The sequence below is a fragment of the Sminthopsis crassicaudata genome, chromosome 3 (genome assembly GCF_048593235.1).
Source record: "Sminthopsis crassicaudata isolate SCR6 chromosome 3, ASM4859323v1, whole genome shotgun sequence".
In the NCBI taxonomy this organism is placed as follows: domain Eukaryota; kingdom Metazoa; phylum Chordata; class Mammalia; order Dasyuromorphia; family Dasyuridae; genus Sminthopsis; species Sminthopsis crassicaudata.
Genome location: NC_133619.1, coordinates 275943090 through 275969281, shown reverse-complemented (window position 1 = coordinate 275969281; position 26192 = coordinate 275943090).

The following is a 26192-nucleotide window of genomic DNA, read 5'->3' as shown; positions in this document are numbered from 1 at the left end:
ATTATTATTATAAATAATCACTGCGTTGATCAAGGTTTCTAAGTCTTTCAAAGTTGTTTATCTTTACAATATTATTGCTATTGTAGTTCACCTAGTTCTGCTAGTTTCACCTTGCACCAATTCATATGTCTTTCTAGGTTTTTATGAAACCATCTTCTTCATCATTTCTTATAGATAATAGTATATAATCACATTCATATACTATAACTTGTTCTACCATGCTCCAATTGATTATCATTTCCTAAGTTTTCAATTATTTTTGACCATTAAAAGAAAGCTGCTATAAATATTTATATAAATGTGTTATTTTTAAATTTTCTTTTGGGGTATAGACTTGGTTAGGAAGTGTTACTGAGTTCAGTGTTCTATAGGCTTAATAGCTTTGGGGCATAATTTCAAATTGCTGTTCAAAAATGGCATTCCAGTTCACAATTCCACTAACGATGCATTAATGTACCTGTTTTCCCACAGCCTCTCGAGAGTTTGTCATTTTCCTTTTTGTTGTATCCTGCTTTCTAGAGTTCCTAAGTTGGGGTAACAAAACATACTGTGCTTTCTAGAGCCCTTATGCCCGGGTGTTGTGTGCTTTCTAAAGCCCCCAAGTTGGGGTGACAAAATGTACTGTGCTTTCTAAAGCTCCCATGCTAAGGGGGTTAAAACATATTGTCTTAGTGGAAGAGTGATGAGGCGAGACTCCTGAGGATGATGGAGATATGGAGTCCATTTATTCTAAAGTCTCTCCCCCTTATATACCCTAATACTTTTATGTAATCAAAGCAATACTGCGCATGCACTAAGTATATATTACACACATGGGACCACATAAATAACTTGCTATTGTATGTAGAGTGTCACCTGGTATCACTCTGCTTCAATCATAACACAGGTTGTCACTGCCCCCTGACTTCTCAGGAAAGCTGAGAGTCTTTAGTGGAGCTGAATCAGACATTGTTAGCAGGTTCCCTCTGGGCTGAAGGGTCTTATACCTCAACCAGAGTTCCCCCACTGTCGGTGGCCCTCTACACTTTTGGTTAACTTTGTCATTTTAAATGAGTATGAGGTAGTCTCTCAGAATTGTTGTATTGTATATTTCTTTAAATGTTAGAGATTTAGAGCATTTTATATGGCTATTGGTAGTTTAGAAAACTGCCTGTTCATATTCTTTGACCCTTTATCAGCTAAGGAATTAACCTTATTTCTTAAAAATTTGGCTTAGGGACCTATAAATTCTAGAAATGAGACTTTTCCCCTCCTCCAATTTCTATTCCTCTTCTAATTTTAGTTGCTTTGGTTTTCTTTGTGTGAAAACTTTTTAATTTTATGTAATGAAAACTGTCCTCCTTAGCTCTTTTTTGGTAGCAAACTTCTTTTCTCCATCTATCTGACAAACAATTTCTTCCATATTTGTCTGTTTCTCTTGATTCATGTTTGCATTCAAAGTACCTACTCAGCTCATTTTTTCATCAGAAATGCTTGAAATCCTTCTATTCCATTAAAGATTTATTTTTTCTCTCTCTGTCTGACTATGCTCAGTTTCAGAGGATAAATTATTTTTGACTATAAACCTATATCTCCCTTTAGGATGATTGTGTTCCAAGATCCCCTCTCATTTATAGTAGAAGCTCTCAGGTCTTCTGTGATTCTGACTATGGTTTCTTGATATTTTAACTGGTTCTTTCTAGATACCTGCTAAAAATTTTCTTATAGGAACTCTAGATATTGGCTAAACTTTCTTGGGACTTTTTCTTTTGAGTTTCTTTCAGAATATAATTGACAAATACTTTCTATTTTTACTCTAGGCTCTGGTTTTAGCAGATATGGGAAGTTTTTATCTGTGATTTCTTGAAAAATAGTGTCCATGTCTTTTCTCTTAGTTTTTTATGGAATTCATCATGGTCCAATTCATCCAATGGCTTTCATAAATTATAGTTAATGAAGAAATTCTAAAAACCTTTCCTATATGGTTAGAGTTAAAGTAAGGATATGGATTATCACTACTATTATTTAATGTAGCATTAGAATTTCTGCCAATAGCAGTAAGAGCAAAAAAAGAAAGAAAGAAATTCAATAAAGAAAAATAGAGAAAGAAGAAACACAATAGTGAATTGTAGAGATTCAACTAAAAACTAATCAAAACAATTAAAAACTTCAGTAAAGATGCTGAGTGAAATGAGCAGGACCAGGAGATTGTTGTATACTTCAACAACAATACTATATGATGATCAATTCTGATGGATGTAACCATTTTCAACAATGAGATGAACCAAATCAGTTGCAATAGAGCAGTAATGAACTGAACTAGCTACACTCAGCAAAAGAACTTTGGGAAGTGACTATGAACCCCTACATAGAATTTCCAATCCCTCTATTTTTGTCCGCCTGCATTTTGGATTTTCTTCACAGGCTAATTGTACACTATTTCAAAGTCTGATTCTTTTTGTACAGCAAAACAACTGTTTGGACATGTATACATATATTGTATTTAATTTATACTTTAACATATTTAACATGTATTAGTACACCTGCCATCTCTGGGGGGGGCGGAGGGAGGAGGGGAAAAATTAGAACAATGTTGTAAAATTACCCATGCATATATCTGCTAAATAAAAACTATTTTTTAAAAAATTCAGTAAAGTAGAAAAGTACAAAATAAACCCATACAACAAAATGCATCAAAAAGTGATAGAAATATTAATTCTATTCAAAATAAGTATATAATATATAAATATTTGAGAGGCTAATTACCAAGACATACATAAGAACTTTCTTAATATAATTACAAAATACAAAACAGAAATAAATGAAAAGCTATAGGATCCTAAAAATTATTAAAAATAATACTAACTTTTACACAATCAGTGTCATGACTATCAAGCTTCCAAATGTTTACTTTGTAGGACTAAGGGAAAAGATAAAAAAATTCACCTGGAAGAATAAAAGTTCAAGAATGTCAAGGAAAATACTGAGGGGGAAACTGGGGGAAAAGAGATATAAATACAAGATCTAAAGTCAAGACATACACCATTTAGTGATTTTTTGAGAACAAGAGTAATTTCTTAAGAGATAAATGGGTAAAAGATATGAATGGAGAGTTCTCAAGGAAGAAATCCTAATAGACAACAACATAAAAATATCTTCAATCAGTGACTATAATAGAAATTAAAATTAAAATAATGCTAAGATTTATTTCCAATATCAGATTGGCAAATATGAAAACAAAAAGAAAATAATTGGAATGAATGTGGAAGAACAGATAGACTGGTGCACTATTGGTGGAGATATAAATTGATACAGCTATTCTGGAATGCAATTTGAAACAAGATTCAAAAAAATGTGTATACTCTTTGACCTGGTCATATCACTACTAAGTTTATAACCCAAGGTCTTTTTTTAAAAAAGATGGCAAGAAAGGACTCATATGTACAAAAATATTTATAATGATACTTTCTATTATAGTAGTAAAACCCTGGAAGCTAAGGGATAGTTATCAACTGGGAAATAAATTATTGATAGTATATGAATGTAATATTTCATCCCATTCCACCCCTGAAGCATCCTCCTATTCAGCAAGAATCTTTATCTACTACCAATAATTAATTCACAACAATGAATATCCATCTTTGGAAGCTTAGGAAAATATAAGGAAATATACTAAAAATCAATATCATTAAGATTCTTTCTCAAATCCAGGCAAGGATGTTCATTTAGACTGAACATTCAAAGCATATTCCTTTTATCTAGATAGACAGGAAAAGAAGGATATAGATATTGTGATTTAGAATAGACCATGTCACACAGATATCTATATAGCAAGATAGATAGATAGATAGATAGATAGGCAGAGACAGATCACACTATATAGATATAGTAGCAGATAGGCAAATAGATGATAAATAGAAAGAAAGAAAGATAGAAAGACACATAGATAGACAGACCATATCAATCACTACTCTTTCTATCTTTCCTTCACAAATACTGAAGCACACAACTAGGGATAATTGGGAGCAATCCTTTCTCTAAATCAGCAGAAGTTTTAAGTAAAACAAAACAATAAACTTTTTTTTTATTAAAGCTTTTTATTTTCAAACATATGCATGGATAATTTTTCAACATTAACCCTTACATAGCCTTGTGTTTCAGATTTTCTTCTCCTTCCCCTCTAAATGGCAAACAATCCAATATATGTTATACATGTTAAAATATATCTTAAATCCAATATGTGTAAAAATATTTATACAATTCTCTTTCTGCACAAGAAAAATCAGATCAAAAAGGAAAGAAAATGAGGAAGAAAAAAATGCAAACAAACAACAACAAAAAGAGTGAAAATGCTATGTTGTGATCCACATTCAGTGCCCATAGTCCTCTCTCTGGGTATAGTTGGCTCTCTTCATCACAACATTATTGGAACTGGCATCAATCATCTCATTGTTGGAAAGAGTCATGTTCATCAGAATTGATCGACTTATAATACTGATGTTGCTGTGTACAATGATCTCCTGGTTCTGCTCATTTCACTTAGCATCAGTTCGTGTAAGTCTCTTCAGGCCTTTCTAAAATCATCCTGCTGATCATTTCTTATAGAACAATAATATTCCATAATATTCATATACCATAGCTTATTCAGCCATTCTCCAAATGATGGGCATTCACTCAGTTTCCAGTTTCTTACCACTATGTAAAGGGTTGCCACAAACATTTTGCACATGTATTTATATTGTGCTTTAGAGTTTCCTTCCTTTAAGATCTCTTTGGGATATAGTCCCAATAGGAACACTGCTGAACTTTTTGAGCATAGTTCCAAATTGTTCTCCAGAATAGCTGGATCCTTGACAGTACCACCAACAATGTATCAGTGTCCCAATTTTGCCACATCCCCTCCAACATTTGTCATTATCTTTTCCTGTCATCTTAGCCAATCTGAAAGGTGTGTAGTGGTATTTCAGAGTTATCTTAAGTTGCATTTCTTGGATCAATAGTGATTTAGAGCACCTTTTCATATGATTACAAATGGTTTTCATTTCTTCATTTGACAATTGTCTTTTCATATCCTTTGACCACTTATCAATTGGAGAATGGCTTGAATTCTTATAAATTTTAATCAATTCTCTATATATTGTTTTAAAATTAGGCCTTTATCAGAACCCTTAAATGTAAAAATATTTTCCCAATTTATTGCTTCTCTTCTAATTTTATCTGCATTAGTTTTGTTTGTACAAAAGTTTTTTTAACTTAATATAATCAGAATTATCTGTTTGGTGTTCAATTATGAATGAGTTCCAATTCTTTGGACACAAATTCCTTCATTCTCCACAGATCTGAGAGGTAAACTATCCTATGTTCTTCTAATTTGTTTATAATATCACATTTTATGTCTAAATCATGAATCCATTTTGCCAAAACAATTAACTTTTAAAAACAGAGATAAATTTTGCATTTAACATCTATTCTTTAGGAGAGTGAGAAAGGAGGTAATAGGATAAAGGACCTATTGGTCCTTTATCAAACTTCACTGGGAGAAGAGTTCCTTCAAGCTTTAGGCCTAGGATTCCTCTCTTGGTCTGACAGGCAGTCTTACCTCTCCAAATACAAAACTGACAATTAAATTGCTGGACCTGTTTAGAGCTTTTCTCCCATTTGAATTGGCATCTCATTGTCTTCCTCTCACTCCCCCCTCACCACAAACCTAAATCTCCTCACCAAGTACAAATCTAAAGATTTTCTTCCAGACTATAGAACTTTAATTTCCAGCATAGAATTTCTCTGTGTCAGAAAAATGCCACTTGTTGCATTCATACCAATTAATACAGGCTAAAAGCTCTCATTTATAGGTCATTTTTATTATCCATTTTTTTTCCAGAATTAAAACAATCTTTCACATTCTTGTGGATTTTATTACTGATCTCAATGAAATTAGTAGTAAGGCATCATCTTTAAGTAGCATTTGAAGAATCTCTTCACTGATTAGGAATTGCTTTTCTATTTGGGTTCTGCCTAGGATATACTCCATGGCATTGACAAACAATTTAGGTCATCTTAAGTCTCCTTGTTTTATAGCTCACAGACATCAACACTCAGAGGATCACCAAATGAAGTCATCTCTACATTTCCCTCTACAGAAACCTATAAAATTTACACATAGAGTGTAGGTCACCTTGTTTGAAAAGGGTTTTCATGGATGATTTTTTTTTCGTACTAAGTCTGATGCTTTTAAAAAATATCTTACATATATGAAAAGCACAGCCAAGCACATTAATGTATTGAAAAAAACTTAAACTAGCTTTTCCTATCCAAAAAGAAAAATAATAATTCCTTTGACTTAAACCTCTGGACAAATTGGGATGTTTTGAGAGAATAATAATAACTAGTATTTATATTGTGCTTTAGGGTTTGCAAAGCACTTTTGAAATATTATCTCATTTTTATCCTCACAACAACATCGGGAATTAGGTGCCCTTGTTATCTCCATTGACAGAAATTATTATTTCTTGCTTATATTTATAGACAATTATTGAATTAGGATCAGGATTTTTTAGAAGTCCATAGGTTGTTCAGTCTCTGAAAGGCATTCTTGATGGATGAGACTGCTCAAATCTCTCAGGGTATATGCCTTTCCATTTTGGGTGGAAGTTTTTGCCCCACCCAACTAGAGAACTTTACAAAGAATTTAATCTAAAAGTTATGGCTGATTATGTTCCACTCTGGAAGGTTTCTGGAAGTAGAGTTTAAAATCCTTTTGTCTAGATTATCCCATATGGGGTGATAAAGGTATAGATAAATTTCTTGAACGAAGATGGAATAAACAGTCATGTATCCTAGTCCCTTATTAAAATAGGTCCACCTTTCCCTCAGGAGCACCCATTCTTTCAAGGGCATATCATCATTGAGTGGGTTTCATTGAGGGGTTTTTAGCATTCAATAATGTCACTGATCCCTTTTAATTAAGTATTGCTAGCATGATTAATAAAAACTATGTCTCTCAAACTTTTTCTATATCATACCATTTTACAGGACAGGAAACAGACAGAAAGACAATACTTTTCCATAATCAAATAGCTATCAAGAATTAGGGGTTCACATTTGAACTCTGGACTTCCTGACTCCAAGTCCAAAGCTTTATCTACTATGGAATTATGTTCTTACTGTGTACAAAGAAAAACAAAAACAGTTCCTGCTCTCTAGGAGCTTGCATTCTAATGGGGGAAATAATATGTAAATAATTAAGTATAGACAAGATAACCTGAGGGGAAGATAGATAAGAGGAATTAGGAAAGAAAGGTCCAAGGCAAAAAGGATTTATGCTCAGTTTTGAAGGAAGCCAAAAGATAAAGATGAGAGGTCAAAGCATTCTAAGAATGGAAGACTGTAGACAAAAAGGCAGAGATATAGAAGATGGAGTATTTGATTCAAAGGAATACAAATAACCCAATGTACTAGTCACCAAGTTCATGGAAAAGATCCACCGTAAAAACACTGAAAATATAGGAACCAATTAGGTTGTGAAGAACTTTGAAAGCTAAAAAGAGTTTTTATTTGATTTTGGAACCTGACCTAAAAGATAGGTGGAAATAGAAATTTAAAGTAGGGAGGCATATTAAAAAGCTAGGACAGTCATACAGGAAAAAGTCAACCAGGTAAGGACATAGTATAAGATGATATCTAGGTGAGTGGAGAGAAAGGAATTTATTGAGAAGGGACTTATTTAAAAAGAGAAATGTTCCAAAAGTAGAAGGGATAAGATTTGGCATTCCATTGTATATAGGGGACTAGTGCAAATAAGAAGTTGAAAATGAAGCATGAAGTTCTACATGACTGGGAAGATGGTGACATCCCCAACAGTGAAGGCTGAATTTACAGCCTTCCAAGATGGAGAGAATAGTCATGTATTCAACTCATTAAAATAGATCCACCTTTCCCTTAGGAACACCCACTCTTCAAGGGCATGTAATCATTGAGTAGATTTCATTGAGGGGTCTCTAGTATTCAAGAATGTCACTGATTCCTTTTAATTATTGCTAGCATGATTAATAAAATGATTAATTTTCCAGAAACTATGTCTCTAAAATTTTTTCTATATCACACCATTTTACAAGGCAGGAAACTAAGACAAAAAGGCATTAAGTGACTTTTCCAGCATCACACAGCTATCAAGCATTGAGGGATAACATTCTTGAAGACAGTTTTATTTCAGACATATTGAACCTGACATATCTACACGATATCTAGTGTAATATATCTAAGAGGCAGCTGCTGATATGTGAAGATAGCTCAGAAGCAGGTAGAGATGGTACAAGGAGAAAAGGGGAGAAGCATTTATTAAGCACATACTCTATATAAAGCACTGTGCTAAGACCTTTTACCTATATTATCTCATATTATCTTCACCATGACTTTGCAAAGTAAGTGCTATTATCCTATTACACAGTTGAGGAAACTGAGGCAAACAGAATTAAATGATTAGCCCTGAATTGTTAGGATTACAAGATGATAACTCCGGTTGTCTAAACAATTCTCTAGCTCAGAATTCACACCTTTGGTTCAGGCCTTTGAAAGGAGTTTGCACCTTTGGACTTCAGGGGGGAAGTTTACATATTTAAAGGAGTTTACACCTTTAAAAGGAGCAAGTTCATTGGTTGAAGTATTTCCCACAAGCCCCTGAGTTCTCACATGCCCATTCTCTGGGAGGATAAAAGAAGACAACATTAGGCCTGGACAAGCAGTCTGGATTGGGGAAGGACAAGAGCTGGGGAGATTCAGAGCCAGGATTCAGGAAGAAGAGGATTCGAGATTCTACCTTCGCTCTGGCTGGAGGCTCCAGAAGCCTCTCAAGAAACCTGCAAACAGAGGAAAAGATTTTACAGAAAAGAGATCTCCTCCCAGAGAAGGATTATAACCTAGAGACCACAGGACCTTTACACTGAATTATACAGATTATTCATCTAAAATGAATTTGAACTCAAAAGGAAAAGGCTATCACTGATATTAAATATTATAAAGAGAACATGAAAAATCAGGACTAAAAAAGGCCATTAGATTTGCCAAATAAGTGATTATTGGTAACTTTAGAGAAGACATTTCAGTTGAATAGTGATATTAGAAGACAGATTGTAGAGGACTTAGAACATTTGGAAGAATTTAGAGAGAAGTAGAAGAAGACAAGCTAACTAAAAACAGCTTTCTCTAAGAGTAGCTATAAAGGGGAGGAAAGATATAGGACAATAGATGGGGGTAATAGGGTCAAATGATGAGAGGTTTTTGTTTTTCAAATAAAGGGAACACACAAGTATTTTTATATGCAGCAGGAAAAGAGCCAGTAGAAAGAAAGAAGTTGAAGATAAGGAGGGAAAATGGTTTCTGGAGCAATTTCCTAAAAAAAAAAAATGTCTGGAGCAAAAGGGACCAAATCTTTATCAGAGGCTGGAGGAAAGAAGAAAGTAGAAGGGAAAGTCTGAATGGTATAAATTAAGGAAGAAAAGAGAAGGTGGACATCTTGGCAAATGATTTCAGTGAACTGTGAATCCAGATAAGAGTGCAGAGAAACAAAGCTGTTTTAGGCTTGAGAGAAGATGAGAATGTCCGGAATACCCACTGCAGAGAGTGGAAGAGCAAAGTAATTATTAGAGAGGAAAAGAATGTTTGACTTGCTGAAATGAGGGATCTAGTTGAAATTAAATAACAAAATTGTAGGAGGCAGCATGATTTTGTGATTTCCTCCAGATCCATTCAGTAGCATGTGCTTAGGAAAAAAAGAAGCAAGAAAACACAAATATTGTGGTAGCCATCTTCTCATCCCAACTTGGAGCATAACTGGACTCACCAGCTCCAAAGAATAAAATAAGTACTACCCATCTACTAGATGGCCCTGAGATAAGGACAAAGCACAATTATTATCTGCATTATCCTATGTAAGAAAGAATAAATTGAATAGATCAAATGGAACTTCATTGATATACTAATATCTTATTTCACAGTTGTGCCTCTCCCAGTAGGAAGTTGTTGTTTTTTTTCATTTTTCAAAAACTGGCCTAAATTTTTTAAAAAGCAATTTAGCAACGGATATGAACAATGTTAAATGGTCCACAAAAAGAAATAGATTAGGGATTGAAAAATCTAGCAAAATAAGAAACAGTTAGCAGAATGATTTCAGAAAGACCTGAAGAAACTTACACAATACTAAATGAAATGAGTAGAGTCAAGAGAACATTGTACACAGCAATAACAAGATTATACATTGCTCAATTCTGATGGACATTCTCTTTATGATTCAGGCCAATTCTAATAGACTTGTGATGGAGGGAGCCATCTGCATCCTGGAAGAGAACTATAGGGATTGAATATAGATCACAATATAGTATTTTCACCCTTTTTGTTGTTGTTTGCTTGCTTTTTGCTTTCTTTTTCATTTTTTTTCCTTTTTTGATCTGCTTTTTCTTGTGCAGCATAATAAATGTAGAAATATGTATAGAAGAATTGCAAAAAAGAAAAATCTATCAAAATCATGACCCATTCTGGGTTGCACTGTCAAAAATCAATGAAACCAGATACTATCCACCTTCAGAGAAACAGATGGTCTTATATGTATGTATGTGTATATATATGTGTGTGTATATGTTTATAGATAATTATGTATATATATATGTATATACATATGTGTATATATGCACATATATTTTTATATATCTGAACTTAATTGTAGTCTTCTTTATGGAATAGAGAGGGACTGAAAAGAAAAGTTAAAAGTGCACAGCAGAGAACAAGAAAAAATTTAGACGGAAATAAAGAAAAGCTGGACAGCTTTGAAAACAATGTGTGATATTTATTATAATAGCCTTTCTTGAAATGGAAATTTATTGCTTTATATGAAATCCTCTCATGTTCTTCGGTGTACATGGCATTTTTTTTCTTTTCTTGTACTTGTTTAAAATAAATTTTAAAACTTTAAAAAAAATTTAACCATCCAATTTACCAAATGTGTTCAAGATGGACCTAGACAGTCCATTGTGAAGATAATTTAAGGTATAGGCCCCTAAGGATGGGATAACTTGCACAGAGCAAGTCAGGCATGTTCCCAGGATATTAGGATGATTTCCCCAGGGTATCATTCCAGTACTGTTCCCTTATTTCCCTGTGGAAAGATGCAAAAAGGTCATTTAGCCAGATGCTTGATTACCTTCTGTGCAAAGTTTACTTAAGGATGGAGTCCAGGCCAGATATCTCTTTACTTCTTACCAGGGTAAACTCTGAACTTTTCCATGTCCCCAAGAACTTCTTCAACTTTAAAGATGGATGGAGTTCACTCTGGAATTCAGACCTCAAAAATAACATGGATCCCTGCAGCTTTTTCCTCTGACTGAATGGCTTCTCCCAGAACCTCTATTTAAGGAGCCTAAGCTATTCTCATCAGCCTGTACTCCCAATATTCCCATCTATCAGCCCAATACTTTCTCCTCACCTTTCCCTTTTCTCTGCTTCTTTTCATATGTTGTGTCCCTCAATAAACTGCAAAGTTCTTGAGAACAGAGACTGCTTGTATATACAAATTCCCAGTGCTTAGCATAGTGTCTTGAACATCAGAAAAGTTTTTTAAAAACTTGACTGAACAGCAGCGTTTTGTACATTGTAAGCACATGAAAAATGCTTTCATTCATTCATTCATTCAGTCTCTCATTTATTAATCTATTTATTTTAAAGTAATCCTATTTCTGATTTTTTTCTTTACCTTTAATAGAGGTGTGTCCCTTTCAAATTTCCAACAATTTGCAGGTGGTAAGGTAAAATTTTTTATCTTACAGAGACTAAGTACAAGAGAGTCCTATTTCAGATTCCATTTTTACCATGCATGAAAGTGAGCTCCTTTCAGAGAATTGACTAAATCGTCCTATACTTAGTAAAAGATGAAAAAGAGGAGAACAACTCATTTGGGACAGTGGATAGAGTATCACTGGTACAGTGGATAGAGTGCCAAGTCTAGAATCAGGAAAACCTGAATTCAAATTTAACCTGACACACTTTTTACATGTGTGACCCTGGAAAAGTCTCTTAACCCTGTTTGCCTCAGTTTCCTCATTTGTAAAATAAACTGGAGAAAAAAATATCAAACTATTCAGCATTTTTGCCAAGAAAACCTCAAATGGGGTGACAGAGTCATATACAACTGGAAAACAAACGAACGTAGACTTCTGTGTTACCCTTCTGTTTTCTTCTGTGTATTTGTAATACTTTTTTGGATGCCCTTTTCTCTATTTTTCTTTACTCTTTGTTATTTTGCATCATTCTCCTACTTACCAATTCTTCTGCCCTTAATGGAGGCCTTCCCTTGTAAACAGAGTCAAGCAAAACAAATCAATACATTGGTCTTATCTGTAAATGCATTTCTTTCTGTTTAATCTCTTCAGTGCTGAGGATGTTATTCACTGCTCATAATCAATCATTTAAATTTATGATGGATCAGTGTGTTGGTATATTTTTTCAAGTTTTTTCCCTGCTTACTTTACTTTCCACAAGTTCACACAAGCCTTTCCAGGTTTCTCTAAATCTATTAGATTCATCATCTCTCATGGCACAATAAGATTTCATTACATTCATATGGTAAAATTTGTGCAGCCATTTTCTATTTGAAGTCACTTACTTTGTTTAGATTTCTTTGCTACAAGAAAAAGTGAAACTACAATTATTTTTTACATATATATATGTCCCAGGGTGCCATATCTTGGGAAGGACCTTATCAAAAGGACTCTTTTCTAGAGGAAAGTGCCTAAGATAACATAAAAACACGTAAGAACATAAAATGTTAAGTTCTTTATCAGTTCTTTCTCTGGATAGGGATATCTCTATAGGTTCTTTGTGATTGGAATACTTGTAATACTCAAAATAACTTAGTCATTCAAAGTTTTTCTTAGAATAGTATTGTTGCTACTCTATACAATGTTCTCCTTCATTTCTTTCTTTTTTTTTCTTCTATTTTTTTTTCTGAGGCTGGGGTTAAGTGACTTGCCCAGGATGACATAGCAAGGAAGTGTTATTAAGTGTCTGAGACCAGATTTAAACTCAGGTCCTCCTGAATTCAGGGCTGGTGCTCTATCTACTATGCCACCTAGCTGCCCCCTATGTCTTAATTATTTCATATATTTCCATATTTTTTCTAAAATCAACCAGCTCATTATTTATTATAATACAATAGTTTTACATCACAATAATACACTACAACTTGTTTAGCCATTCCCCAATTGAGGGTCATCCTTTCAGTTCCTTTGCCACCACAAAGAGAGTTGCTATAAATGTTTTAGAATATATATTATTTTTATTTTTCTCTAATACTCTTAGGAAACAGACCTAACAGTGGTATTGCTAGGTCAAAGCTTATACAGTTATATAACATTTTGGGCATAATTCCAAATTGCTCTCCAAAATGGTTGAATCATTACACAGTTCTACCAATAGTGAATTAGTGTCCTGATTTTTCTACACCCCTTCAACAATTGTAATTTTCTTCTTCTATCATTTTAGCCAATCTGATAGTTGTACAATGGTACAATAGTTGTTTTAATTTGCATTTCTCTAATCAATAATGATTTAAATCGTTTTTTTCATGAAACTGTATTTTTTCTTTAAAAAACTGCCTCTTCATATCCTTTGACCATTTATCAATTGAGAAAAGGAAATTAAAACAACCCTGAGGCTTCTCATCTCATTGCAAATGGACAAGGATAACAAAATATAGGAATGGTCTATGTTGGAAGTGTGGCAAGAAAGGCACCTTAGCATGTTGCTGATGGAGCTGTGAATCAGTGAAACCATTTTGGAAAGCAATTTGGAATTATACAAATAAGGAGACTAAAATATTATAGCCTTTGACCAAAAAAGTCCATATTCAGCTTATTCCCTAAAGAGATTATTGATATAAAGAAAGGTCTTATAAATACAAGAATATTTTCAAGTAGCACCTTTGTGTGATAGAAAATAATTACAAAGAAAGTGGATGCCCATCAATTGAGGAATGGCTAAATAAATTGTGGCATATGAATACAACAGAACTATTATCACACTATAAGAATGATAAATGTGAGAAAGAGAGAAGCATGGAAAGAGCTATATGAACTGATGCACAATGAAGAAAACAACATATATGATGGTTACAACGATATAAATTAAAAGAACAACCATTTAAAAATCAAAAGTCAATGTTTCAAAACTATGAAAAAATAAGCATGGTTAAAAAGAAGAAATATGAGAAGATACCATCATCCCACACTTTTGCAGTGGTGGGAGGTCCATAAGTTTTGGACATTGCACATATATTCAGAGTTTTAAAAATTTGTTGTTATCTATGCTGATTTATTTCCTCTTCTTTTTCCATTTGTCATTTAAAATATATTTTTATTATATAGGATGGTTCTCTGGGAGGAAAGGAGAAGAATTCTGGGGAAAATTATGGTTCTTAAAAAATAAATCAAGATGGTACAAATCTTTAGTGGTACATTATCATTCAATAAGATGTCCATTATTATCACTACAGCAAATCAAAATGATGTTGATAACAAGAATTTAAAAAATGATCTCTTCTTTAAATCTTCTACAAAACATCCTTCTTCCTTTTTAAAATTTTTTTTATTATTTTTTCTTCTTTTTCCTTTTAAATAAAGAAATCGGTATAATGCCTATTTATCTCCAGTCTTGAGAAGTTCAGAGTTGGGGAGGTGGAGGACAGAAATGGAGTTATTCCTCACTGGGCAATTTGCTAAAGTAGTTGGCAGGGAAAAGGAATTACAAAAAGAAAAGTTATAGAAAACCCAAGAAAGACAATCACATTAGCTATTCTGGTCTATTCTTCTATTCTTTTCCCTTATTGAAAACCCATGGTCCTATTCTTATATTTGATATATTTCCCCTTCATTATATGAATAATTATGGATGAGAGAGAGAAGGTGAAGTAATTCAATGCATCCTCATTCCAGAAGACTTTTATGAAAATCTTTTCACAATGACAAATAGAAACTGATTAAATAGGTGACCTCTTGAATCTTTTGCCACATGAAATGTTTTAAAAGCCAAAGGGTATGAGAATTACTGATCTATGTTCCAGATAAATATAAAACCAAAAATCAATACAACATATAATAGGGATAAACTAAAACCCTTTCTTATAATCAGGGGTAAACCAAGGATGTCCATTATCACTACTACACTGATCTAATATAAGAAATGCTAACTATAGAAATAAGACAAGAAACAGAAATTGAGAGAATAATTCTGGGTAAAGAAAAAACAAACATGTGGAATAATACTTGGCCCAGCCCTTAGGGCCTGAGTTCAGGTCCCAGCATAGAGGAACAGTGCTGTTTTCTGTGGTACATAACCTTCCTGCCCTGGCACAGTACCTGTGACATTTCTCAATTGCAGAACAGGGGGAAAGCACTGAGTCTTGGCACAATAGAGCAATCCCTATCCCCCAACAAAAGGGCAGCCCAGCATTAGACACTAGAATAGAGACTAGTAGGGATGAGGGTACAAAAGAGCAGGCAGTAGAATGGTCACTGGCATGAGTAGTAGCAAAGACAATTCCAGAATAGCTCTTTGCTTACTATATTCAGGAATTTATGCAGTTCTCCACTTTGCTCCAAAATATTAGCCTGCAGTCATGGGACAAGCCTTTTCAGGGAAGGCTTGAAGGTCTAAGGGGTAGTATTATTGGGACTGTGCTTGTTGTCTGGGAGAAAGAAAGAAATATGTCTCTACAGAATACAGTACACCCTCTACAGGGAGTTCTAAAAGGGAAAAGATTTCATCTTCTTAACCATGTTGCTCCCAAGGAACAGAAGTTGCTGGATGGTGAGCCAAGGAATACAGTGGGTGATGATGTCCAGTGATTCTCAGTGTTGACCCTGACACTCATACTGGTTACATTCAAGAAGGTAATGATCTCATAGATACTTTTCTATAGATAAGATGCCTGATGTCTGATGCAGCTGTGACACAGCCACTGTGACAGCAGTATGACCATCTGTGGGTAGTCCTGATAGTCCTGTTGGTGTGCCCACTTATCATCTCTGCTTTATATCAGGAGATCAACTGTATGGCATCACCCACAGCTTGAACCAACAAGCTCATTAGAATCTGGTGCTTGGGAAGGCAAATCCTGAAACTTCTGCTCTTTGTTCTCCTGTTCATTCCAACACTCCTTGAGGGGGCTGTTTTCTTGCTTGTTGTGGTGATGGGTGGTGATTTTTCTCATTATTTTTTTCTTTTCCTCTTTGCACTGTTGTCTAAGTCAGATTTCTAGCATCCCCCAAATTAAAGTTGCCCAGTAATTGCCCAAAGCTATCTAAGAGGCAGAGTTTCTTAAATTTTTTCCACTCACAACCCTGAGAAATTTTTTTTGAGAAATTTTTCTTTGCCTGAAAAAATTTTATATGGCCCCATAGGTACATAAATCAAACATTAATGATAACAAATTATAATTTTACAACCCCTACATTCAGTTATATGACTCTACATGGGTCTTAAACTACAGTTTAAGAAGTTGATTTCTAGGATACTTTTTGGACCTTGCCTCCCATGGGCTGAGATGTGGGAGAAACAGAATTTGCTATATAAATTAGGCTTTTCCTTTTGTTAAGACCTAGGTGTATCTGTGGTGTCTGGCTATGTATGTCCTCTTTACTCTTATCTCTATTAATGAAAAAGTAGGAAGGAGAAGTTTTTTGTTTAATCAAAAACTATCTCTTAGGCAGCCTGGTGAGGAAAGGGTAGATGAGGGCACAAAGCCTGAAACTTTTTTCTCTAATTCCTTCCTCCCCTACCCACTCCTTTGCTCAATCCTGAAACTGGGATCAAGATGGGGAGGGAAAAGACAAGTAGGGAGCAAAGAGAAGAATACACTCAGGTATTAGCCCTAGTCATACTACAGATTACAATTCAGGTTCCATCTAGGAAGAAAAGATGCTCCTGAACTCTATTTAAAGATTGTCTGCTCCTTTTTATGAGTTCTACAAGGTTGTTAGTAAAAATAAAATAAAATCAAGGTTGGTTCGATATTGGCCCTGGGTGATTTTTATAAATCACCAATGCCTGAAAAAGAAAGATTTCAGCATTTGTGCCCTGAGGAGTTCCACCCCCCTGAGTCTTTACTGCTGCATGCATTTTAAATTATACATAGTAAAAATGCACTTGTCTGAGATCAACCACATATGTTTATGTGAAAACAATCAAGATTTAAAAAAAAAAAAAAAAAAAACAGAACGGAATAGAAAGGTTTTCTTTAGAAATAAAAGACATAGATTCAGGAGGAAGAAGTGTGGAAGAAATAACTTTTGCTGAGGCTTCTCCAAGGACCCTGCTGATGCAGGCAGCCTTTCTTTGTTATACCATAGGACTCTGAAGCCAGCCAAGAGTGTCCTCTCAGTTTCTTTGGTACAACTCCCAAATCATCTCCTTCTCCTCCTTCTCAATCTCTTTGTGTCCCTCAAATTTCCTACTGGGCTAATTAAAACTCGCCACAGTCTCCTGGTCTTGGCTAGGAAACTCAGCAGACTTCAAGTCCCTAAAAACTTAGTTAAGCATCTACCTATACCTTTTGACCTTGGATCATGAGTTAAAGATCAGGGAAGAGAATAACCAAAGCAGAAGGCATAGTACATTGCAAAGGAATAGAAACTTTTCTCAAATTTTAATAAGATCAAGCAACTAAGATTTAGGTCATTAATGTAACATCCTGGTGGCTTGAGAGCAAATCTGCCTATAAGAAGCTGAGTCTCCCCATTTTCCACCACTGCTTCTGCTTGATTTCAGCATCACATACATCATACAGATCATAGAAAGAATAGAACAAGACCAAAAAAGAATCCAAAGGTGTACTAAACACACACACACACACACACACACACACACACACACACACACACTCCAAAATTTTGAAATAATAGCAATCAAAGAGGTTAAAACCCTGAATGCATTAAGGTTTGTGAAAAATGTTGAAGAAAACAAGAGCTTTTTTTAAAGGACAAGAAAAACAATAGAAATAGGTACATTGTTTAATGAAATTTTTATAATTATAGTAACCAGATACTGAATGCAGACCTATATCCAATTTACTTCTACCTTTTCCATTAAGGAATGTGATATTCACAGGATCATTAACTTAGAACTAAAAAGGAATTAATAAAATATCTAATCTTCTACTCTAATTTCAGAGGAAAGTATTAGGCCCATAAGTGAAATGACTTGCCAAAGATCACCTAGTTAAAAATCAATGGCAGAGCCAATAATTGAACTGAGATCCTCTGACATCAAATGCAACATTTCTTCTACCTACTGGAAACAATTCAATAAAACATAATGGCTTCTTCAGACATTGAATGTTCCAGAAAGAGATATCAGACAGTGCTGTATCTTAAAGGGGAAGCTCCTAGAGGGAAGGTATGATTCCAGGGTTTTTAAATATACATACATCCATCTAGAAAGAGCTCAGAAGTGATCTGATATAGGACTCCAGCTTCTGTCCTCAAGGTCATCATTTTATTTTAACTAGTGGATGGTTGAAGTTAAGGCATAAAAAATGAAATAAAAAGCTACTATGATAAATGACGGCATCAATATTTAAAACTTTCAAATTCCTGAAATATTGGATTGAAATGAATACGATGGGATTAAATGAGGATAATGATAAATTTCTATATTTACATTCAAAATGGAAGACTCTAGACTAGAAGGCCAGGAAGGCTTGCTTTGGATTCCAATTCTCCACAAACCACAGGACATCAGAAGTATCCCTATACCTCACTTACCTTCATTTTCTCAGCTATAAGAGAGGGAATTGGACTTAATGATTTCTAATATCCCTTCCTAGATTTGATCTTTGATCCTAAAGATGTTTTGTCTAATCAAACTTTGAGAAAGGTATAATGTGGTAGTATTATTATGTGCTTTAAAAAAACAAAAAAAAAAAAAAAAAAAAAAACTTTGAATCTTAGTGTCCCATAAACTTCCTATAGGAGGTTTGTTATATAGATGCTAAGTTTGCTAACACAAATGGAAGTTGTATTTCAGGAAATATAGTATCTATATCCTGGTACTAGACCCATACTGATTTATGTTAATCAGATCACATCTGGAGCATCATGTTGAATTCTCCATTTTAGAAGGGATGTTGAAAAACTGGAATGAATCCAGAAGAAACCAAGCAGGGAGGAAATTGAGGTCATTTCATAAGAGGAGCAGATCTAGAGATGTTTAGCTGTTGAAGAGACTTAGAAGGGCCCCAAAAAGCATTCATGCATCATAGAAAATTGGATGAGAGGTTCTCTAAAACAGAGTTTCTTAAACTTTTTCTACTCCTAACCCCTTTTCACCCAAGAAATTTTTATGCAACCCCAGACATATAAGTATATAAAATTGATATATAAATCAAATACTGATAATAAATCATAATTTCATGACCCTCCCACATTCATTTACATGACCCCATGGGAGGTCATGATCCACAATTTAAGAAGATTTATTCCAAAGTCCCCTCAAATTCTAAGACATGATAATTTTATGACTCCCAAAGTTCAACAGGATTAACTCCAAAGGGCTTATGTTACAAACCTATGAGAAAATGTTTCTTCTCTGGTGGCATATTTCTTACCACCTGCCTGAAGAATCAGAAAAGGACCCAGGAATGCATCTTGTTTCTACTAAGTTTATACTGAGCTGTTTTGTTTTGTTTTTCCAAAGGATAAATGTATTTTGTAGAGAAATAGATTGTACAGTAATGAAAAGGGGGAGAGGGCACACTTCTCAGGGCCCATATTTTATTTAAAGAGGCCATGATTTGACAACCCCAGGTAGAATACGTAATTATGACATAAGAATTGAGTTTAGGTGTTTCTGATGGTCCTTTGGATGATTGCTTCCATAACTTATGGAGACAGCCAAGCGTTTGTATTCAAGTGATCACATAAATTAATATCCATATGTGAAAATGATTTGCTGAGAGCAAAGGCTGTTTTAAAAATACATTCTCTGTAATGTTCCATTGTCTGTAATGTCCTCTTCCCCTCAAAGAAAAACACTTATATGTTTCACTGTGTCTGAAAAGCTACTGTAATATTTCATATACGTTCTCAAGTGAAATAAAGCATTTAAAAGGTTACCTCTTTAAAGTGGTTAAGATACGTATGTTGTTTTCAGCCATAATGTCTTTAGGGGAGGATGGAGCACACTGATAAAAACAGTCCATGCTTTATAATTTAATGTGTGGCTCCTCAAGGGACTGCTTTGACCCAAAGCTCTAATTATACGTGCAGTGGTAAAGTTTTGTTACTTTTCATGCTTTCCAAAAGCTTTCTTTTGCTACAAAACAAGAGATGGAATTATTTGTTTATTTCTACTAAATCTCCAGCACCACAGTGAAAACATTACCAACCTCAACAAACACATATTGTGAAAGTAGCCCATCTGCTCTGTTTAGCACCTGGGATACAAAGGGGTATAAGAATCTTATTTCTACCCTGGAGGGACTTAAAATCTAGCTGGAAAGACAAAACCAACATGGAGAAAAATAAATAATCATGCCAGGTACCATATGTTAGCTTAGAGCAAGGACAAGGATAAGTGCTATAGATGACAAAAGAAACAAATAGAAGAATAAGGGAACCCCCAAACCACCTAAGGTATCTGCATTTATTTCAACTCGACCCTATCCAGCTATTCAGCAGAAAGAAAGAGAAAGGACTATGTTTCTAGGCCCAGCACTTCTAGGACATCTAAGATATGGGATTGGGTATTTGGAAGCAAACAATTATTCCAATGCTATAGGGAAGGCCCCATAAAGAAGCCCCCCCCCCCCCAACAACACAGACTAACACCTCTTGTTTGGGCAATTTATAGGCTTAAGAGAGATGCCAGGGGCCTAGAGAAATTAAGGGAACTTTACAAAGCCTATATTTGTCAGAGGTGGGACTTCAGATATACCTGATTTTGAGCACAGCTCTCTTATCTACCATGCTATCCCAGCCTGGAACATAGAACCTCGTGGAATTTAATTTAAAATAGAGTTCACATTCCTTCTATACTCAAAAGTCTAAAATTTAAAAAGCACAACCAATTTGTTGTTGAATTTGTCATTCTTGCATGGTCTTCTCCTGATAGGCTGTAGACAGATTACTAGAGACAACACTCATCTTGGTCTTGGATGGACTTGTAACTTTCACAGGTGATAAATGCCAAGTATGAATGGAAGAGAAAATTAAAACTCTTGTGGAAGGAAGTACTGTCTTTTATTTCATAATAGCTGAATAAGATGAGTCAAACAGCTTCATTTCAGACTTGTCAGAGTCATATATTTGAGATCTTAACTTTTATTTTTCTTTCTTTCTCCTTTTCCTTCTTTTTGGAAAATAGGTCTACTATCTTGCTTAGTCTGGAAGTACAGTGGCCCTTCATGGTCCCAATCCCACTATTCATCAGAAGGGAAATTTTGAATTTCTCCCATTTCAGCCAGGGCACATGAGCCTAAGTGTCCTTCTCTACCCTCACCTACAAAGGATTTACCACATTGATTCTAGATCTAAATCTGCTTTAGTCCAGGGATATTCTGGTAAATGTGTAACAACTTGCTCTTTTTAAAAATATATACAATACACTTTTAAGTTTAATTGCACTATTAATATTGTCTCCCTTACTTTCTTAATCTAAATTATCAATCAAATCAAGTTCTGATTTTTAGCATTTGCTAATTTTTGAGATGTAAATGCTCACAATTAAAATTTAACAATCAGGTTTCACAGCATGTCCAAGCTGGCTTCAACTCATTCCTATCTTTAGCCCACTATAGCTCAAGTGACCCCTCAGCTTGACCCCTCAGCACCCCTAACAGTTGGGATTATAGGCTTTATTGTCCCAGAAGGTCCTGACTTGCAGGTTCAAACTTCCATCCAAAGGGTTATGTATGAGTTTCAAAGAGTTTTAGTTATTTTTTTCCTTATCCGACTCACTAGTCCTCATGTACATTAGACCACCCTCATGACCCAAATTCTCCCAAACTCTCCCACTTTTATGTTTTGTCATTCACTTTGACCTTGTACCAGAAATTCACACATTAGGAAAGGCAGAAGAATCCAGAGTACAAGTAAGTAGTCAAAATGTATGAAGTTTTCCAAAGAGAAACACAAATTATTAATGCCCATAAAAAAGCATCCTAAATAGCTAATCAGAAGATAAAACCCAAGTAAAATAATTATGAAGTGTCTCTTCACCTCCCTTCACAAAGATAGTAAAAGATGGAAAAATTTTAGCCCACTGAACAATCACAGTAATCCAGTGTTAGGGGAACTAGCCATGAGGTCAATTCAACAAACGTTTAGAACAACCTGCTATGTAAAAGACACCATGTTAGATGTTAGATAAGGATAATACAAAGATAACTACTGCCCTCAAAATCCATATTCTATGTTTTACATTTTATATTATGTAAAAAGATGAGTACTCTATACCTGATATGCATTTCTATACTGAGGACTTTTTTGAAAGGAATGATGCCAGTTGTAGTCCTTTTAAGAAACTAGTCCTTTCAGATTGATTTATTCCTTTCTGATTCCTAACCCCCCCCCCCAGCTGATGCATTATCAATTCAAGAAGCTAGACCTTTGATTCACAAATTCTGGTCAAAAGCACCCCTTTGAATTCCAATAGGAGATCTGGGCTCTCCCAGCTCCCATGGGATCTGAGCCAACTTGGGGTTCCACCCACGGGCCCCTTTAGCTAAATCTCTCATTATAGAAGAGCCAAGCTGGAGTCCTCTCTTTGCAAAGGTTCCAAACATGCCAGCCTTACGCCTGGCATGCCAAGGATCTCTGCCCACTAGAACACTGTTTCTGGTGCCCTCTTATCCCTACCTTCAACTTTTACTAACTAGACTTTAACCTTACTTCCAAACCCCAAAGTAAATCTCTTTTATCAATCTAGGTTTTCAGGTCTATAAATTCCTTTACAGGGGACTCTTGCACCACTACTAAACCTCATTTAACTGCCTATTCTTGCCCTGAATCCAAAGGGGTTGCAGGGGAGTTCCATATGACTCTTTGTACCCTGAACCTGCTACTAGACCTCAATTTCATTTGGGTATCCCAAATATATACCTCATCAGGACCTTATCAATCTTGGGCGGGGGGGAAATCTTATTCATAAGCTGTCCTGAAACTTCATTGAAGAGATTTTCCCTAGAACTCCATGGTGGGAGGCAATGAATCACAAGAGAGAGTTCAAGAAAAGCCTAATCCTTCTTCTTTGGCATCAGACTCATCCAGGACTATACCCAGTTTATTTGAATCTTTACAGGAGAAGATTACTCACTGAGCCACAAAGTTGCAAAAATTGTTTATATAGTTTGATCCATGGATCTCATTAATAGATTTATACCATTCCTTCCATCTCACAAGAAACATGTCAGCAAGAAAAAAACTTCAACTGTACAAAAAATATTCCTACTAGCACTATTTTTAATAATATTTTATTTTTCCAAATATATGCAAAGATATTTTCAGCATTCACCTTTCATTTTTCTTCCTCTCTTCCCTCCTCCCCAAGATAGCAAGCAATCTGATATAGTTAAACATTCACAATTTTTCTAAACACATTTCCATAGTCATCATGCTGTGTAAGAATAATCAAATCAAAAGGGGAAAAAAAATATGAGAAAGAAAAAAAAAAACATGCAAACCAACAAAAAAAGGTGAAAATACTTATGCCTTAACACCAGCCCTGAAGTCAGGAGGACCTGAATTCAAATTTGATTTCAGAGACTTAACACTTCCTAGTTGTATGATCCTGGGCAAGTCCCCAACTGCCTCAGAAAAAAAAGAAAGAAAGAAGGAAAGAAGGAAGAAAAGAAAGAAGAAAAAATTACTATGTCTTAATCCACATTCAGTCTCCATAATTCTCTCTTTAGTACTATTTTTATTATAGTATTTCATTTTTCCAAATATATGCAAAGGTAGTTTTCAACATTCACCTTTGCAAAACCTTCTGTTCCAAACTTTTCTTTTTCTCCTCTTCTTCCTCTCTCCCCAAAACAACACACAATCTGATATTGGTTAAACATGAAGCACTATTTTTAATAACAAAAAATTGGTGCTTGAACAATAGTTGGGGGATATATGAACAAATTGTGATATATGAATGTGATAGAATATTAATGTACAAGGAATGACAATGCAAAGAATTAAAAGAAATATGGGATGAAATGAGTCAGAGTAAAAAAAAAAAAGCAGGCAACACTACATATAGTAGCTACATTTATATAAATGAAAACAATTTAAAAAGCAACAAATCTCTGATTAAGAACAAAGGACAACATTGGTTCTACTTTATTAAAGTACATGCTCTTCTTTTAACAAACAACAAAGAATTACAATGTGAAATCAAATATACTATTATTTGTAACCACTCTTAAAATTTTTTTCTTTTAATTTAAACAGGCTCTCCAAAACAAACACCCAAATAACCAACATCTCTACAAAGCATAATTCCTTAAAACAGATAAAACTAAAAGTATCTAGGACAGATACCACTTTCCATTTTTATTTTATGTAAATAAACAGAAATGAAAAGGGGGCTCAATCACATGCTGTTTTGACTAAGTATTTGGAGAAACTGTTATGTTCTTGAAGGAGATAACTGTTACTTAAATGAAATTTGTATTCCATGTTGAAACAAAATGTATTAGTTTGGGGAGGGGGGGGTTGTTGTTTTTTTAAAGAGATAGGTTCCTTGAGCACTAATAGTATATAGGTTTTCTCAACCTGCTTCCAACCTATCTCTTCCAACTACCCTACATACATCCTTTTCAGTTAGATCAGCAGATTTGCTATTCTCTGTAGATCCCATTCAATTTCTCATCTCTACCTCCAAAATACTCTCACTCCACCTCTGCCTCTTGGAATTTCTTGATTTCTTCAAGGCTCAACTAAAACTCACCTGTTTTGAACAAGGCTTTTTTTTTTAATCTCCCTAAATTAGAATCACCCTCTTTCCCTTACCCCCATCCCTTCAACTTCCAGGAAAAGGAAGAACAAGAAGAACAAGAACAAGAAGAAGAAGTAAAAAAGATTGCACCCCAAAAAATTTGCATTTAGTTTCTTATGTCAACCAGTGGGATATCAAAATTTCAATGGGAAAATTGCATTGTGAAAAGGATAACTTTAGTGTGAAGGATAAGGAAAGAACATCTTTCTTTGTGCTCAGAGAAACAGGTACCCTTTCCCTTTAGTGTTCTCTGAGACTTAGGAACACAACTAACTCCAGTTTTCCATTTTGTAATTCTTTCATAAAGTAAAAAAAAAAAAAAAAAAAAAAAAAAAAAAGAGAGAGAATCTAAAATAGCACAATACATAACCTCTCCTAGTCATCCCAGGAAAAACAATTTTCATATTGAAAATTTCTACTTTCTCTTGTAGCTAAGGACAGAAAAAAAAAAAAAAAAAAACATTTTTGAAAGGTAGGACTGTGTCCTCCAAACACTTACTTGTAATTCCTTATTACCAATATTTTTCTTTTACAATATGATAAATGTGGAAATAAGTTTTGTGTGATTGCACATGTATAACCTACATTGAATTGCTTACCATCTCAGGGATTTTTTTAAATGAATGTTAAAAAATAATTTTTTTGTGTAATTGGGAAAAATAAAATATTTTAAAAGACCAATATTGTGCTATTTCTCTCCGATGATTGATATTCTAATGTAGGAAATGGGAATAAACATTATTTCCACTAAGAAAGTACAACAAAATGTATAAGAAAGTAGCACCTAGGACTCAGTGAGTCCCTTTCTTCCCATAAGGAATCAAATAAATTCATTCAGTTCTGAGTAAGTCTGATACCAAAGAGGGAATGTTTTGTTTTGTTTTTTTAAATCCTCTTAGCCACCCTGAAGTCTCAAGGAAAATTCCTTAAATGAACCTTCAATATAAGTCATAACTAGGGTTTCCCTAAAAAAGATTGACAGGTCCTTTAAAAAAAAAGTTTTCAATATCCAAAGTGTGTGTGTGTGTGTGTGTGTGTGTGTGAGAGAGAGAGAGAGAGAGAGAGAGAGATAGGATAGCTATTTCCTCTGCCACAAAAGCAATTATAAAAACACAAGACTCACAAGTTTGCATCTAGCTTTTTCACCTATTCTACTCTCCCATGAGGTGAAAGACAACTCTGCAGAAACT